This window comes from Catharus ustulatus, chromosome 3, assembly GCF_009819885.2.
Source record: "Catharus ustulatus isolate bCatUst1 chromosome 3, bCatUst1.pri.v2, whole genome shotgun sequence".
In the NCBI taxonomy this organism is placed as follows: Eukaryota; Metazoa; Chordata; class Aves; order Passeriformes; family Turdidae; genus Catharus; species Catharus ustulatus.
In genome coordinates this window covers 86,220,223-86,239,260 of record NC_046223.1, presented here as the reverse complement: position 1 = coordinate 86,239,260, position 19,038 = coordinate 86,220,223, and the positions used below count along the sequence as shown (strand labels likewise).

General features: G+C 39.5%; 1 protein-coding gene across 3 annotated transcripts in view; it reads right to left on the bottom strand.

Annotated features, from left to right (window-relative positions):
- FILIP1 (filamin A interacting protein 1) overlaps positions 1 to 19,038 on the bottom strand; it is a 119,111-nt gene that overhangs the window by 91,728 nt on the left and 8,345 nt on the right. Inside the window, exon 1 of one of the 3 annotated variants that reach the window (XM_033056062.2) lies at positions 10,074 to 10,422. The exons of 1 other annotated variant lie outside the window; for it this stretch is intronic. The gene's annotated coding sequence lies outside the window, so the exon portion shown is untranslated. Of the gene's footprint in view, positions 1 to 10,073; positions 10,423 to 19,038 lie in introns of those variants that run through there. One more of the 3 variants, XM_033056064.2, reaches the window with a different exon arrangement.

Sequence of the window (19,038 nt, the reverse complement as noted above, 5' to 3'; positions counted from 1 at the left end):
ATGGTGCCAGTCTGTCTCAATGTAATTACTACACTTCCATGTTTCACACCTTTTTTTTCCAGGGGAACCCTCACAATAAAGACCTGAGCTCCCTTTCATGAAATCCCATTCCCTCCCCAATCTGAGAGACTCACAAGTAAACTGAGAAATTATTTCCAGAGCTCCTGCCTTGACCTGGGCTGGTTTTGAGGCCACCTGTGCAGTTGTCACTGCTGCTCCACCCTGGCAGGGCACAGTGTGGCAGACTCAAGCTGCCCTTGGCTGTGTTTCAGCAGCTGTGGCCTCTTCTGAGCAGTGGCAGGCATGTAAGGGTGAGACTCTGCCCTGCTCCCAGACTCACCACCCCTTCTGCCTACTGGCATTGCCAACCACACAGATTTAAACTCTTCCACAGTTGTTTTTCAGGACTTTTTAAAGTGTCATGGCACCAGATCATCTATGGATCAGAGACTTCAACTTCCTTGAAGATACCAGAACTGTATTTTTTTTTTCTAATTTTTTCTGGTTTTAATTAAAGCTGAGCATCATGTAATGGCAACGTAATTTCTTGGTAAGTCCTTATGAAAAAGCCCAGTTGGCAAGAGTCACTTGAGCTGCCACCATCGCTTTAACAAAGCAGGCACCACTGGAGACACTGGTTACCTGCTGAGCTTATAAGAGACAGGCAGCAGCACAGGACATTTCTCTTTTCCAGGTGCTCCCTCCGCCTCCCTCCCCACAGTGGCTCCAAAGCTGCCAAACTCCAGCTAATTTGGGCAGTCACATTTGGCTCATCCCTTCTCTCAAAGGTTTTTTTCCTTCAGGATTATTTTTTCCCAGCAGTCTCATCCTTGTACTAGAGAGCTTGTCCCGAGCACTCCCAAAATAACAGCAAGCCCACAAACTGACAGCACCCTCTTTGCCCTGTGAATTACTTCTGGTAAAACTGAAGCTGAGATAATGGTTTTGATTTTCCTGCAACATCTTAGTAATGACATTGGCTCCTATTCTGGCATGGTTTTGTTCTTGAACCTTTCTGGTCGCGTCTCTGGTCCTCCTCCTTCCTTTTTTTTGCTGTGCTTTACCAGTATGGCTGATATGTTGTGACCTGCAACGCAGGGCACAGCTAAGCTTCCCTCTGGGGAGCTCCTCTAAAAATACATATTCTTGTCACGCAGACTAATTCAACTTCTATTCCTACTTCTCCCTGCAGAATCTGGTTTCCAAGGAGGGCTATTTAAGTCTTCTTATTCAAGGCTGTTGACGTGGTGTGCAACATCTCAGAGTGTCAAAGTCACTACTATGTTTATTCTTGTACCATTCCAGGTTGTTATTAAAAGTGGAAAAGTAACTTGCTGAGAGTCACAGAGGGAGTCACCAATGTGAAAGCAATTTAACCAGCGTTCCTCCTCCCTGGTGTGACAACTATCACCTCACAGTTTAAGGTTACCATTATTTTACACAAACAAAATTCATATTACTTTACATTCACATTGCAACAAAATTCAAATGTGACATGAATATTTTGGAGAGGGAACCTGAATTTAGCAAAGCGTTTCTGTTGAATAAGAAGGCTATGAGCTGTCCTGACACTCTTACAGCCTTGCAGTTCAATCACACTCTTGCAGTGGGATTCAGACTTTGTTTACACAGCTAGTGCTGGTGGTAACTAAACTAACCCTCCTTGTGTGCAGTTGTGCTTGCCTTGTTTCTAGACACTCACTGCTGTCCTGAAAGGAATTTTGGAGCTGACACCAAGACTGTAGAATGGTTCCCATTGTACTTATTTCCTTAACAAACTGCTGTTATGTTGAGGGTATTCACTGAACACTTTTGCAGATTATTCAGTTTATTTCTATTTATTTTCCTAGGCTTTTGTGCTAAGCTAAGGAGAAACTCATTACACTGTCTGCAGCTCTCATATTTCTCTAGCACTCCATTAGCTCTCAGAGACCTGTAGTGATAAAGGTTGTGTGGCTGGTAGTGATACTGAACAGGGGCTAGAAACTTGCATCACTGCAGGGAGTTTGTTTTCTTGGAATGAGGCAGCTGTGTCACTATCACAGAGAGGGCTCTGAACCGCTCCTCCTGGGCCCCCAAATACCACAGCAGTACAGTCCTGTTGTGCAAGATCTGTAAATTTTGATTTGCAGATAGATAGAATTCTGTACCGAAGACACTTACATTGCACCCCCTCTACCTTTCTAATAAAAAGCTGTTCCAAGATAATTTTGGGTTTTAGAACATATTCTCCAAAAGCAAAGGAAAATCAATTTAGGTATTTTTTCCTCCATCCCACTAGCTACTATTGAAACCCCTGCCCATATGGATACAAGGCAGGATAGTTAAAGATGCTTACCTGGAAATTCGTGGTTAAGAGATGTAGAGTTCAGCTTTAAAACACCCAGCTTCCTGGCCTCCTGTGACAGCACTTCTTGTCTGTCCTAGACTGTTTTGGTGTCTTCCAAAGCATGAACTCTTCCTCCTAAGTCTCACTGCCTCTCTCATTAACTTAACCCCACTGAAGCTTATGGCAGCTTTTTTTATTAAAAGGCTGACAGAGTGTATGGTGAGCGTGTGTGTGTGTGCAAGACATCCCAGCTCCTCCAGTTCCTCTCTGCAGCAAGTGCTGAGTTCGCTCTGGGCAAGTACAATGGGATCTGAGATCTCTGTACACCACCAGCAATGAGAACTCCCTCTCCTTTTTCTCTACATATGTACAGATGATGATGAATGTTCTAGTTAAAGTTCCAGTTTTAGGCACATTATTTATCTGAAGAGAAGGTTACCTGTCTTCACTGGTTATTCTTAATAGGTATAAGAAATCCTGTTTGGGAAGACTGCCACATCCCCTTGAGTGCCACAAGGCCTCTGCTTTGTCCTTGTTCCATGCTACAATAACCACTAACAGGTAAATTTAGATACTTTCACAAGTTGGGCTCTTAAAACTAGCCTAAGCTAGTCTCAGGTTAACCAGAACTCCATCTAGGAATCCCGTTTGCCATATGTGCATCATGTTCTGCTTCTAATTAGGATACAATTGGAAAGAGATGTGCAGTGGGAAAAGGAATCTCAGCAGTGGAAACAGTCTCCAGACTTTCTTTCCTCAAAATCAGCATCTCTGTTATCCTTCCTTACATACTTATTTTATTACTTACATTCTCAATGCCAGCCCTGCAGCTAATTGGATTACCTGGATAGAATATACTTAACATTTTTCAGAACTGGCTTTCCAGAAAGATGGCATCTCAACAGTGCCTGATTCTAAATGTTTGGCTTTCAAACAGAATGTAGCAAGAAGGAAGAGAGTGTGCACTCTGAAAGCTGGAATAAACTAAGATAAAATTTTACATACAAGATTTTTTGTTCTTATTATCCCTATTTTAGGTCACAATACATCAAACAAACAAAAAAAAAAGCACTACAGGTAGGTTTTCGGCAATTTTGAAAGTGCCAAAGACCTGTGATTTGCTACTATCAACCAAATTCTCAGCCATCTTTTATTCAGTGTATTATGTATTTTGATACACTGTCATTTCTTGCAAAATACCCCATAACCAGCCATGTCCGAAACTTTGTGATCCAAAGATCACAAAGATGAGAGACCTTAGAATATTTATAAATTAAAAATACTCAAAATATATTAAAATATTCCAAGTCCTGAGCAACCTGCTAAAACTCTGGAGATAGTCTTGCTTTCAGGGAGACTGCATGACTTCTGCCAGCTCCTTCTAGCTGAATTGTGGTTCTGTAAATAAGTGGCACCCCTCATGCAGAGGACATGCTACTGCGACCCTGCCTTTCACTGTTTGCACTCTGATGCCTTTTGTGCCTCGGATTCCAGCCTCTGTCTCGTGCCACTGGAAGCGGCAGTGGTTCCCACAGCTCCCAGCTGCCTCAGAACACGAGGCTGCCCTGGCACTCAGGAGCTGCTGCCATGTGTGTCCCTCTGTGCACGGGGACATCTTGTTCTGCACTATGTTTGACATGCTTGAGGACATCCAGCATGGTATTATTCCCTTCCTGCCATCTCTTGCCCAGAGTCAAAAAGTGGAATGTATCGTTTTCTCTAAAGAATGTTATCACACTGAGGAGCTGAATCCTTATCTACTGAAATAAAATGTATGTTTCTTTTCATTACAGAAGTCCTTGTTGAAAAATAAAAGGAGAAATAGCACACTATGGAAGAACTACTGTAGCCTTTACCTTAAAAGCTAGATCCAAGAGGCGCTGCAATTACAGGGGCTGAGACAAGTGAGATTTTTGGGATAACTATAAATGACACAGGAACAGAATAACCTCAGCATGACAAATACATGCTTAATTAAATTTTAGTAAGCCCAACACTAAGCCAGTCATCGTTAACCACGTGTTCTTTCCCACCTTTTAGTTTATGCCCTTGCTTATGGCTTTTAAAGGGTTACTTTTTGAACGATCTGGACTCTATATTTTAAAAGTAACAATGTTATTTGAGACAAACAACTAGCTTGAGATTTTATGAATGCCCTTTATACTATGTTCCCCAATTTGAACTTGAGGATAAATTGTGCATGTTTTTTTCAGTGTATATTTGTTGTCACAGTAACTGCAGTTTTCCCAATAAATGGAAATTGCATCGTTTCCTTAGCATTCAGGTTATTGCACTGAAATAGCACCATGAACTCACCATTACTTCTCCCTTCCTGTTGTCAAGTCAGATCCCATCTAGTTACAGGAGCAGGCACTAAAACAGGTTAGTTTAGATTTGTGCGCATTAGAAAGCTGAAGCAAGTCTGCTTAGCTGCATTACATCCTATGACTCATGCCTGTGTGGGAAAGACCTTATTTTCACAGAGATCTCTTAGATAAACAAGGCAAGTTGGCAGCAATTCGATCACACTGATGCAAGCAGTCTCTGCTTTCTGTTGCATTCATTTGCTTTATATTTTCTGAAAAACGCAAGCAGGCTGATAAACTCCAGTGAGAATTCTTCTACCAAGGACACATGAGCTTTCATTTTCAATTGCCTTTTTTTTTAATAATAGGAGCAGTCTTAAAACCAGTTTCTAAAATAACCCCTATTCTGTTACTGCAATAAAATCCACCTTTTATCAGTTGGGATTTTTTTTAAGTTTGTTAACGAAGCTGTAGCTCTTGCTGTCGACAACCATAACAGAGTTATTGTTAGTTAACAGTCAGTTAGATACCTCCCTCCCTCAAACATACAAGTCTCTAAATACTGTGGACTTCTGATAGAAAATGGATTTAGATTCCAAAATATCACTTCTACATATGTGCTGGAACAGACTTTTGAACAGCATAAATCACAAAACATTACACTCTTTGTCACCATTTCCCCAGAAAGGAAATGTGAAGAAAGCAACCATTATTGTATTATTGAGCTCTAAAAGTGTCTAAATCAAACTGGACAAATTTATTGCAAATTCATCGAGGTTTCTGCTCTTGTTTTGAAACCCCACCAATTTATATCAGAACGACTTTGGCCACATCTTAGATACTGAAGATTTTAATTGTCGTTTTATCAGCTCTGAAATGAAACTCACTTGGCCAAAGTGCAGCGATCTTTGGGATTCACACCCCCCTTTGCTCTGTCAGCACACAGCAAGCAGACGGGTTGTCCATTTAAGGGAAAAAGTACAAGCTCCAGCCTATTTCCCTGTGCTTTGGATGTGTTTGTCCCACTCGTTCAGCAAAGCATTCTGTTGTGCCAAAAAACATTTCCTTCCTTGCAAAAGCCATGCACGCATGTACTCCCATTTCTGATGAAGGTTTAATTAAGCTTTTGATTGTATTTTCTCTGTATTTCTGAGTGTGTAAAACATTGTGAAGGATGCTGCAATCTGTGAAATCTTACAGATCACCTTTAGAGCTACAATTTGCATGCGTTAATTGTGGAAAATATTTAGAGAGATGGTCCAGACAAAGCAGAATGAGAATCACAAGGCAAAACCATCATGAATTAAAAAAAAAAAAAACAAAAAAAACCCGCAGCTGCCCCAACTTAGGAAGACTTTCTATTTGCACTCATATTAGTACTTATTTTACTATGATGCTGAGAATAAAAATGTAGAAAGTACAGATTATCTGCAGAAGCAGGAGGAGTAGGTGCAAAGATCCAAAATAAAAGGGAAGATATAATCCAGTCTCCTGAAATGCAAGAATTTCAAAAATACATGAGGCATCACACACTTTCAACATGTTCAGAGGCTCTCACTGTCTCTCCTGAACAAGACACAGGCACGATTCACCTGACCTTCACATCAAAGCATAACTACAGGATCATATTACATGTTCTAGTGTCACTAGCTTGGTACAAATACTGGCTGCTAAGTAGAAAAAGAGAGGTTAAAAAAATTAATATTTTATTAATTGTTTTCTCAGTTATCCAATATGCTCCAAAATGAAGAAATTTTCCATAGAAAACAATGAGAGAAAGGAAAACAGAAAAGGCTAAAAATGAAAACTACCACAATAAGATGATGAAGCTGAAAAGTTTAGACATTTGGGCTTCTTGTAAAGAAGTATTTAAACATTTCTATACAATGGAATATGCTGATTTATCTTTCTAGGATTCAGTTCTTATCTTAGGTTTTATATACTAAACATTTTTGGTGAAATAGGAAGTATGAATAGATAGAGTTCCTTCTCATTTGTAATGTTTCATCTGGCTTCTTCACAAATATTCACTTTATTTCTCCAATTGTCATTTTAGATATGTAGAAGGACAAAACCTCTGTCCCAAATTCAGTTTATATATTTAAATAACAGGGCAACCTGCAATGACAGACCTTGAGAAAGGAAGGGAAGAAACAGGAAATTGGAGGAAAAGTAAAATGTCTCTTAGAAAAAAAAAATTGAACAGGAATACTGATGATCCGTTTAATTGAATGATCTAGGGGGGACTGGGAATGTATCTGCTAATTCCTGAATTCTAGAACCTGATCTTATTAAATTCAGAGGCAATCTCACTCTGAATTCAGTGGCATAAACCTGACCTTTGACTGGCACAGCTCTGAGGCACATTCTTAATTTCTGCCTGGGGTACCTGAACTGAGTTAGATAAGATTACCAAAAGCCTTAAATTAAGCATGTGTGGAATCCCTGCCAACAGAAAGGTCCTGTATCAGGACGAGTTTCACTGATACACCTCTATCAGCAAGAAGCTTTTCTAATGGAACTGGCTGTAGTGGTGAAATTGTAACCCAGAGCAGCAAAAGAGGGCAAACAGAGATTTCCTATATACTGATGCTTAGGCTGCTTCCAGGAAGCACATCTGTTTCTTCAGGAATGCTACTTTGGCTGACATAATTCTGTTAACATTAATGTTTACTCTTCCCATTTGTGTCAGGTGTGACAGTGAGCAGCACTATAGAAAACTCAGATGTTGTGAGGTCAACATCAAGCTCACTGAAGCCAGGAGCACAAAGGATGTACCAGTAAACACCAGAGCCAAAGGTCAGCAGACCAGATATGAGCAGGAGAAGTTCAGGAAAATCAAGGCATGTGTAAGCAGGAGCAGAACAGTGCTGAGCTTTGAAGATGAATTTCAAGTCTTTGAATTTGGTGCTAAAAACAATCAGATCCTCCATAAAGACATTGAATGTCCAAGGTGATGAAAACACTCAGTTACGATGGTGACTTTATCTGGGGCTAGATCAGCTAAAATTATAACAAAATTGATGTAACAAATAATAATTCATAATATCCATTAAAATTTAAAATTTAAAACAACACCAACAGAGTCTGGAAATTGTTTCAGATTGGAAGGAGTATTTAGCACCACGAAAGGCACCAGTCATTCCACAGTTATGTAAATATAAACAAAATCAAAATTATGCATTAGGGGGAAAATAAATGGGTATCCTATGTCTACTTGTCTTCCCCAAAAGTCACTACAATGGAATGTATCACCAAAACGTAAATGACTTTTTGATTTGATATAAAATTGACCTTGGTTTCACTGTAGTCATTAGAAGAATTGGCTATCTTTCAAATATGAAACCATCTGTTGAATAGCCACATTATATATTCCACACATTTGATTGGAAAATCCCAGAGCCTCTTTGTGGACACCTGTTGAAAAGAGTAATTTTAGCCTCCTCCTCCATTTTGAAGTGGAAAGGAAGACAGATGCATGTAAAACCACAACTCTATATGTAGAGTTTGAAGTTGCTATTAGACTGCTCAAATGTCACTTCATTTGACAGTTATCAGGCTAATAATTTGGCTTTTAATTTAAAAAAACTTTGCTGAAACTTTGCTGTGCAAAAAAGGGGAAGCTGTATAACCACACATTACACTGAACAACAACTAAAACCAAAAAAGGAGTCAATATTACCATAGCATTTTCACAGATTTTGCCATGCCTATATTTTCAGAAGGTCAAATTTGTTATTTCTCCACAATTTCATTTGCCAGATATTTCATTAAAGAGAAGAAGCAATAATTTTCACTCTAATGTCAAGATGAAAAAGACTCTACAAATCATATTATCTCAGATTCATTTCTCACTGTGTAGCCTTCTTATTAAAAAATAACTTTCTCAGGATCTGTCCTTATTAAAAAATAGTTCCGAAGTTCCCTTTTGAGACTTAGATTTGGGATACCATAATGCTTTAGTAATTCCACAATAATGATTATAGCATTACATGATAGCTGCCAAAAAGTGTTTCTGTTTAGTTCTTTAGTGTGCCCCTTTCCAAGTAAATAAAATGCACACTATGTTACTTTTTGCTTTTAAGAATTTTCTTTCATCCTAACACTTTATCTTTCCACAGGCAGTTACATTCTCAGTCACCAAGTACAAGTTGCTTCACAGTATTTTAATTCCATCCAAACCATCCACTACTAAGATGTGGTATTGATGTCATTTATGTAGTATGCAGGGATGCAACTAGAATTATTCAGCTAAAGCAAGACATTCTCATCTCCCTGGGGCAGTCCCAGAGTCCACAGACTAAGTGTCAAACACCACAGACAGTCAGCACAGACTCAGTTAGTTCATTCTTTCTTTAGGACAAATATTTTTCATCTGAGACAATTCTCCATAAATCTGTGAACAGGGTTTTAGCACAGGGTAAATAAATTCTTTAAATCTCTGCCTTCATAACTGAATTCATATTGCATATGAACTTATAATCAGTATAAAAATTCATGAGTACTAGATTTCTTTTGTTTGCAGAAAACAGCTTTAAAAGAAGTGGCAGGGAGAAGTGGAATTCATTCTCCAATTGATCAAACAGCTTTTGTCAGTTAAGACAAAGTAAATCACACTAAGCAGTTCCTCCCCTAAATTACACGACCATTATGAGGCAATATGCATTTCCAACAACAAACAGGCTTCCATCCTGCTCTCAGGGTAAAACATCTGAGAACTGGTTTCTCATTTATTTCACTTAGAGAAAAACACACTTTAATAACAATGACCCAGCTCAAGAACTCTTAGGTACAATGAACATGAAGTCAGTCCTTAGGATGGTGGTGTTATGCTGCTAACCAAAGCAGCAGAGATTAATATTCATTCTGTGCAAGTAAGACAAGAGAAAGAACCAAGAGCAGCTCTCACAAAGGTAGCATGAAAGTCATCAGGTGCATCCTAAACGTTAGCAAGGAAACAAAAAGTACAAATGCTCTGGGCCACGAACTATTTGTTACTTCTGTTACTGAATGGCTGTTTCCTTTCATTTATCACACAGGTTGTGACTGTTTGTAATAACTGCGGGACTATCACTGGTCAGAGATGACACGTATTCTATTATTAAATGTTGATTTGTCTTCTGTCTGCCTGTAAGCAGATATAAACAAGATACACGTCAAAATCCATGCACCTTTTTTCATATTATTACAAGCTACTTCATCATACTTGTTCTCAGAACTGCAAAAGTTATTTAAGTAATGTTTTTTATCATGAAAATATTTTTTAAAATCCTCTAATATTTTTTTCCAAGCTTTCGTCTGTTCACATTTCCAAATCATTCAGAAGAATGTTCATTAGACAATTAGACATTAGGGAAAAAATTGTAAAAAAGACACTAGAAAATAAAGGTTCTTGTAAAAAAGTATTTAAAAAGACGGAGTGGCTAACTCAGTCTTACCTGTCAGCAACACGGACCTGGGAATATATCCTTTACACTTGCAAGACTGCAGTAGCCTGTCCCACAGCACTACCACAGGAGTAGAATGATCCAGCTCAGGAGAGTATAAATATAGAAACTTCTCCCACTTTTCTAGGTCTACCAGCAGTTGAAGTAATGAAGGAAACAAGGTAGAGAACCGGAGCTGCTTCTTGCAGAAATCCCAGGCAGGAGAAGTAGGAGGTATACTCTGTCTGTGTCTCACCCAGACTTTTGTTTAAAAGTTTTTTCAACTGTTGCTAGGTGGTGTTAGGCTTTGGCAGTTTAGTTCTCAGATTGTATTTCCCCTCTTCTGGTCTCTTCACACAGTGTTACAGCAATGACTTTGTTGAGCTCAGCTCGCTTGTGCTATATTTAACCAGTGTTCTCAGCAAGTCAAGCCTGTCAACAGCTGAGAAGTTTGGAGCAGGCTCTGCTGAGTTCCTCAGCTGCTGAATTATCAGTGGATGTTGCACTGTACAGCCCAGCTACTACATTCACTGAAAGATTGTGGGGAAACTGTCAAACCCTTTTAAGGGCTTCCAGTGACTTCACAGGAGTAATTACTATTTAAAGCACTAAGTACAAGATGTGTGTTTAGGCATATATTTTAGACTGCTAGAGAAAGGATACTTGTGTTCACTGCAGATGAGTTCAATTATTTATACAGTGAGAATTTTCCTAGGACAAGTAGGAAGTTTATAATTTGAAAGGTATGCACTTCACTTGAGGAAAAATTACACGTGGGAAGAACTTTTTGCAACATAATTTCTTACAGAGTTTAAATATACTAAGATGACATAGAGAAATTAATGAAAGGCTTAGGGTGGAAAGTTTTCGCTGTGATATTTATTCCAAAGGCAACCTTTTTCTCCCAGCCCAAGAGCTTCCTGCAGTTATTCCTACAATGTCTCTCACTGAAGAAAAGACACACAAATCTCAATTGGTTTGATCAGAGTGTTGGGAACACTTTACTCCAGGGCTGTATGCATTCTGATGTATCCACACTTGCTTCTGGATCTAATTACTGCTCCTAATCCTAAACCATAAGTCTATTAATCAACAGACCAGCAGTAACACCGGACAGCTTTCAGCCCACAAACGGTCATGATATCAAGACTGAAAGATCTTGCAGATCTGAGAGTCTGGAACAAGGTTATACCATCTCATGGAAGAACAGCCTCTGTAAATGTCTCTGGCAAGGAAAATTCCCTACCCCACCAGCTCTGTTCTCATCTGAGCAGTACTTCAGAGTTTAATGCAGAAAGAGCTTGCTTTGGAAAGCTTTTCTCTAGGGATGATTTGTGGTATTGATCTGGGCTTGGATGAGGAGGCAGGGAAGAAAGAAGACAGAAAAAAATAAAATTATGCTGAAGAATTTGCTTGTTGACATTTATTTATGAGGACACACCAACCTTGCAGAGCAAGAAAAAGATTCAGACAGGTCGTAACAGTACCCTGCAGTGATGCTGGGGCTCTGTGCAAGCAGCAGGACGGGGAGTGAAAAGGTATCACACTGTGGCAATTTCAACATGCAGGAACATAATTGGCCACAAGGATATGAGATACCAGAGGGTGAGTACAAGCCCTTATGGGAAGCAGCTGTGGGATTAGCTGTAGCCTGGTGCTCTAACCCTGGCCCTGGAATGACTTCTGCTTGATCTGTGTCATTATCTAAACAAGCAAGGAACAATGAAAACATATTTTCATTCCCAAGTTGCTCATAAAGAGAAAATGAAGTAAATATTAGGTATTATGTCAAGTAACTGATATTTAGACATTGATGACACACTTATGAAAGCCCCAAATGCTTCCATCATGTCAAATTTATTTTGTTTTGGAGACCAAGTAATAATCACTAATTTCCATTTACATTTCAATATTTGACTTGGACAGAATAGTTAGAATGTATAAAAAATGGAAAAACTTCTGTTTTTCAGAAACAGTTATATGGAAAATTATTTTAGAGACAAAATATATTGGCATAAAGTTTGCTGGTATATGCTTCCACTTTGAACTGAAGTGAGATACAGATATCCACGTACTAAAAAGAATCTCTAACTTAGTTCCCTCATATAAAATTTAGGTGCTCCAACCAGATGAGTAATTTTTTGACTATTCTGGCTTTAACTTCTTGCTCAAAGTGCAGTATTAACAGTATGTTATTCATTCAAGTATAATAAATCAGGCAAACAAAACAATTAACTTGGCTTATAGATCTCAGAAAAAACCAAACAACTCTCAACATTTCTCTCCCATTAGTTGCTGGCACATTCACTGAGTGGAAAACAATACAACTTCTTAGGAGGCATTCTCTGCTGCCAGCCCTTGTGGGTGGGTTTCAATAGTGACCTGCTGGTGCAAGTCTGCTTATTCTTGTACACTTGCAAACTCACTCCCCAGCTGTACCGCATAGATAAAATCCTCTAACACCAGGGGAATTTCAGAAAAAAATTTAGGCAAAATAGAATTCTACAAGTGAGTCAAAGAAAAATATAAAGGCTGTATGGGAAAGAGTGTAATTAATCATCAATACTAGAAGTGTAGTTTTTAACTTTGTGCAGTTCTCATCTAAGTTTTTCCCCTACTGAATGATGGAAAAAAAAATTATAAATAGACAGGTTGTGGAGGGTGGGGAATAAAAGGAAGAGCAAAACAATGAAAGAGACTTTTTAGTTTGGCATCCTACATTAGGTCCTAATGTCAGTAAAGAGCATCATCCAAAGTCTTAGCAACATCCTCCGACTAAGTCTAAAAAGCAACTTCCTTATAATTTGTGACAATTATGTTACCTCCTAGTAAGCAATCAAGATAGTGGAGCCCAAAGTAAATAATTCTAAGAAAACTTGTAATGGAAGCCAAATATCTCAGTATTATTTCAATCAAACCACCAAGAGTCAGAGCAATGCAAAAAAAGGGGAAAAAATGTGGCACTAGAGAGAGAAAAAGAGCAGCAGCAAGACCTATTGCTATTTTCAAAGATAATGTTAATCACAGATACAGATGAGGGATTGTCACTGTTCACACAATCTTGTTTCTTCATACTCCCATTGCTAGAAAATGAAAGAAACCTTTTATGATATGAGCTGTTCCAGAGAAATTCCAGGCTTGAGGCAGAAATTACTAGCAGAAAATCTATGGGTTTTATAGAGAAGATCAAAACAGATGTCTTCTTCTAACCTTACTGGTTTCTCTTGACCTTAAAATGTATGCCTGTAAACAAGATTTTTCTTGAACACATACAATAGTATTACTATATACTTTTTCTCTTTGGTGTGCAGGTATATCCCATTCTCTTAGTCATAGAAACATTCAGAGATACTGCCTACTACCTTTGTTCTTTTCAAATGTTTTACATCAGCCTTGACTGGACCGATATACATGAAACAAATCTATGTGAATAGACTTAGAGTTTCTTAACTACATGTCCTGAAGGACTCTAGTATGTGCATAATTCTGTGTGGGCAACCACTGAGTTCTTCATTAAGCTGCTCCTTAAAATGCATTGAATTAAGTAATCAATATTTTGATTATTTTTTCATTTGCTTGAAAGGTAATGCACCACAGTTTTGTGATAAACTGCTTTCCTAGTTACTGCTCACTTCCATAAATCTCTATTATTTTAGACTATGCTACTGCTTTTAGTTTTGTTTTGGCTTTACAGTATAACTTGTGCTTCCTTACAGTTTGTTGGAAGGGAGGGTGTTGAATCATGTTTTGATTAATAAGATCTTGGCTGCACCCCCTTTAATCTGTATTTTGGGAGGAATAGGTATAGATTTTTCAAATTTTCCAGATACTATTGTCACCTTATAAAAACTGATGCTGCATTTTAAATGTTAGGTTTGCTATATTCTTGTCTCAGCATCTGAGTTTTTATAGCCAAAGAAAGAAACATATTTATGCATTTAGTTCATAGATTAGTTGTCTATTTTGTAATCCTATTTTAAAGATCCCCACCACAATCACAAACCTCCAGGAACACCTGGAATGTTATAGTATTTTCTGTAATAGTTTTACATGCTTTATCAGTGAAATAAAACCAGGATGCCTTTTATTTCAGTTTTTCATATCCTGTCTTGATCTATATAATGTGCTCAAGAAACATTTTTTGCTTTTTAAAAAATTTTAATCTTAATGAAAGAAACATATTAAAAAGTATTTCCATTTCAGTTATTTTATAATTATTTTTCCATTGTACAAAGAAAAACAGTGGCATCCCATCAGATGGCCCATTGGACTTAGGCACAACCCTGTCTACAAAAAATGACAGAAAAAATAGTGATAAATTTAGAATCATGTTTGAACAATTCCGAATCCAAAGCCTCTGAACCTGGCTCTCACTACACTTGGGTCAAATGGAGTAGGAAGAACCAGTCTGTAGGAAAGTGTCAAGTCAGACCTCTGGAAATGGAGTAAATCATCTTATTAGCTTCACTGCCACACCCCAGGAATGGTATGCAACTTGCTCAAAAACTAAGACAAAAGTGAGCTGAAAATGGATTATTTGCTTTTAAGGCCAGAATAAACTATTTTCATAATCCAATACAACCTCCTACACAGCAAGGATTGTGGAATTTTCCTCGTGCAAAACAGCAAGTTGCAATGAATTAAAGCACATCTTTGAGAAAGATTACATAAATCAAACATTGATAATTTGCCACAGCAAATGGATAATGCAGTCCAAGAGTAAATTACACTTCCTGTTTCAAACAATCCCAACTTTGCAATCTATTTCCAGTTTGAAGTTGGCTGACTTGAGCTCCTAGACCATGATGGTTAGTCAGTGGCCTTCAACCCCTCTCAGTTTGTTCAATTCTAAATAAGTTCCTGTCATTGTTATCAACTCTGAAGAGGAAATCTCTTTACCAGCCCCTCTGTCCCATACAAATAATTTTCAAGTGAAATGAAGCACTCTGAGGTGAAACACGACAGTGTTTGTAAACTCAGAGTTATACAGTGAGCACATAAACCAGAAGCAAAGAGTATTTTCTCCGAACAAAACAGATCACCTGAATTCATTATTAAAGCTGTGACACCTAAGGGCTGGGTCCCAAGGAGGGTGGCTCTGTCCTTGAAAGCAGCGTGGAGCAGTGCTGGATGTGAACTCTGGTCTGCCATCCCCAAGAACACAGTGCCACCTATCTCTGCCTCAGGGTTAGCTCATCGTGGGCGCTGGGAAAGGATCGGCACAGGGAGCTCCATTCTTTTCACCCAGTTCTGCACCATCCCTTGCTTCCTTGCTTGGTTTTCTGTGGGCTGGGGGAGGATTCTTCCACTGCCCATCCCAAGATTGCAGCTGCATTTCCTATAAGACCCTGGCTTCTGTCATCCACTCAGTGCCATTTATGGTTCTGATGCCTTGGGTTTTAGCTTTTGTATTTTTCAGATTCTCTGCTGCTTAGTGTGTAACTCTGAAATTTCATATTAGGTGTTAGTAAATTATCTTCACAGGGTAGTTAGACAAAACAATCCCTTCCTAGCTAGAGAATCAAGGACAACTGGTACCCAAAAAGCATAAACAGCGAGGGAAAGGGGGCAAGCCGGGGCGCTGAGAATTCATAGCCCGGGGCTGTGGTTGCACAACTGATCCCAATATGTAGCTGAACCAAAATCCATAAAAGTGTAAAAAATCGTGACCGGGATCCTTCTTGGACTTCATTTGGGTATAGCCCGGGCTGGGATCTTGCACTGCCCAAAGTGTATCCTTTCAATAAACACCTATTTTATTCCTTTTGCTTTGTCTAGTTTCTGTTCCAGGTCAGCCTTTCCAGGCAACAGCTCAGTACAAGTTCAGACTGGTTACATCCCACTGCTAAGACATTGTAAGCCAGCACTCATATCATTAGTGCTTCTCCAGATTTTACTGACAGGAGCCTGAACTCGTTATTACCTTATATGTGGATCTGCAGGACTTGAACTGCTCTGGAGAAAGAAGTGGCTAACACATACATAAGCACTCCAATAGTTTAAAAATAGGTACCTGCCCAGAGTCCTCTCTCTAGGACTAACTAGGCTTGGAAGAAGTGGTCTTTCTCAGTGTTATCTCCCTAAAAGCTTGAGGACAAGATGCCCCAGAGATAAACCATAGATGTATTCCAGATGTAAATAATAGTCCAACAAACTTTTTCATGAAGAGATGTTTCCAGTCCCATGACCAAACTGTACACAAACACCTCTCAGATACAGTCACAGCATTGGAAGGAATAATTTGTGTGCAACTGAGCAGGAGAGCACGAGGGCAGGGATAAGGTGTTTAGATGCAGGCACAAATCTGTACTTGAGGAATATTTCTGCAAGGGGTCAGAGGCAGAGTTTTGAAATTCAAGACTTTAATCTCCATTAAGCATCAAACACATGCTATTTTCAATGCAAAGAAAAAGAGGATATATGCATAACAGCTTATTTGACATGATTTACATTTTCTGGTTTTACTTTCACAGATGTGGGGAAGAGGAATCTGCTTTCTACTTTCCATTATTTAAAATGTGGTGAACAATAATGAAGAGGACTCAGTTAAATTGGTGTTCCAGTAACTTGCATATGAAAAGACATTGTTTGCCAGTGATAGACAAAATGGACTTGTTTTTAAGCAGTGCTGCTTAGAACAGTTCCCTAAGCACAGTTTACTGAGGAACATTAGTAGAGATTAATTTTGCTTTTTTATTGACTGTTGAAAGGGCTGGATAACATAGATAACAAAATATTAATAGTAACAAGTGCAGGTGGAAATAGGAAATTTGAGGGGAAAGAAGGTTTTATTGCTTTAGAGTCAGTTTTGCCTATACTAGCACACAAACTTTCTGTATATTTTGGCACTAAAACTATAAAAATACTTTTGGTTTGGTTTGATTTTGGAAACAGCAGAAGGATTTCTATCTTTAAATCATATCTGTTGGAAAACATCCTCTGTGAAAAAATCCCCAAATGCTACTCCCATTATTACCAGTAAGTCAGCAGTTGGAATTACTGAAAAAGTTTGAACTATAACAGGTTTGGACTGAATATAAAATCTGCCACCTCCCTTCTGACTATGAAGCACTATGCTGGAACATCACCCATCTTATGTGACTTACTTAAACCACAGGTTCACAGTGCCAAAGAGCAAACTAACAAATCTAAAGGCCTTGCTTTCACAGCAGAGCCTATGCAACTGCTTAGGAAATCTTATCTGAACCAAAACCTGCAGTGAATATCTGATAATCTCAATACAGACTGGTGTCCAATACCTTTTTACTAACACAAATTACTTAGATGAAAACCCCTTTAAGTTAGAAGAAACTACCTGAGACCCCTTAGTCCTTGTAATTAGAATTCATTTTTTTAGAGAAACAAAAATTATGATAGGAGATGAGGTGGGGAATCCATAGGCAAATGTTTTACTGCACAAATCAAGACAAGGGAGACAGAGGAATCTGAACCTACAATAACAAGAACACTGCAGGAGGGTTTGTCATAAGGTATCTCTTCCTAAAAAAGGAAAAGGAAACAAATCAAGTACCTGAAACACCCCTCATCCTCTAAACTACTGCCTTTCAGGGTATGAGGAACCTCAACAGAACAAGTACAGTAATTTCACAATTACAAGCCGCACTGACTATAAGCCGCATCTCCGGGTGTTGGCAACATTTCGTTCTTTGTCCATACACAAGCCCCACCCAATTATAAGCCGCTCTGTCGTTCGCAGTGAGGACTCGCGTACAACAAAGTTGCCAGATAGTAACAGAATCACGGGATTGTGGGGTTTACTGACTCGGTTTGGGCCATATGGGCTTGGCCTGCTCGGGGCTGCTGATGGGGCCAAGTGGCCCAGCTCGGCGCTGCCGCTCGGGGCCGGCCGCCTCTGCCACTGGGTTCACTCACCCCAGCCTGGCGCTGCCCCGCCATGGCAGGCGGGGACAGAGCACACCAGCACCTGCAGCGGTGGTGGCAGGCGGGGACGGAGCCTGCCTGCTCCTGCGGTGGCAGGCAGGGGTGGGAGCCCCCCGCCTCCCCCCCAGGCCATGGGGATGGCAGCACAGAGCCCCTGCCTCTCCCCCGGGCTGCGCTGCCTGAAGGAGGGAGCCCCCCGCCCTGCCCTCCCCACCCCTGCGCTGCCGGCACGGAGCCCACCTCCACCCACCGTGCAACAGAATAACCAATTTGTAACAATCGCACAATCCCGGGTTTTACTGGCAGGTGCTCGGCTCGGCACCTCGGCTGCACTTCCGGGGTTGGAAATTTCAGAAAATTTTTCACATATTAGCCGCTCCTGAGTGTAAGCCGCATTTCTGGGGTGCGAGCAAAATTTTAGTCAAAATGGTGCGGCTTATAATCGTGAAATTACTGTACTTACTTGAGTCAAAAGTAAGCCTCAATCACCACTGACAGCCATCAAAGTTTCTTTCTTTTTCATTACCTGACTAATTTAAGCAGACCTATAGTCACTCAGTTCCTTGCAGTAATCAAAAGCATAACAGCACAAAGACTGCTTAGCAGAGAAGCCAGAGATAGGAAATTTACAAGAAAATTATATCATACTACTCATTCTATTTGGTCACTTCTCTCTTCACAAATTAAAACATTACTTATAATGTCTTTTTTTTTTTTTTTTTTTTTTTTTTGCCAGGTGTCACAGAATCAGACAACAGTTGAGATTCAGAAGAAGCTCTGGAGGTCATCCCATCCAATTCTTCTGCTCAAACAAGGTGACCTAGAGCAGGCTGCCTAGCACCATGTCCAGACAACTTCTGAGTATCTCCAAAGATATAGAGACTCAGCACAGTGAATGAACAGCACCTCAGAGCAGATCTTCCCTAAATCAGCCATGAATTAGGTATGCAGTCTGAGCTGCTTGGTTGTGCTTCCTCTGTAGTAAATCAACATCAGTCATTGAGAGGAAATGACTGAGCACTCATTTTAGGACAGTAAAAGTAATCTGATAAAAATCTAGTCTGCAGCACAATTC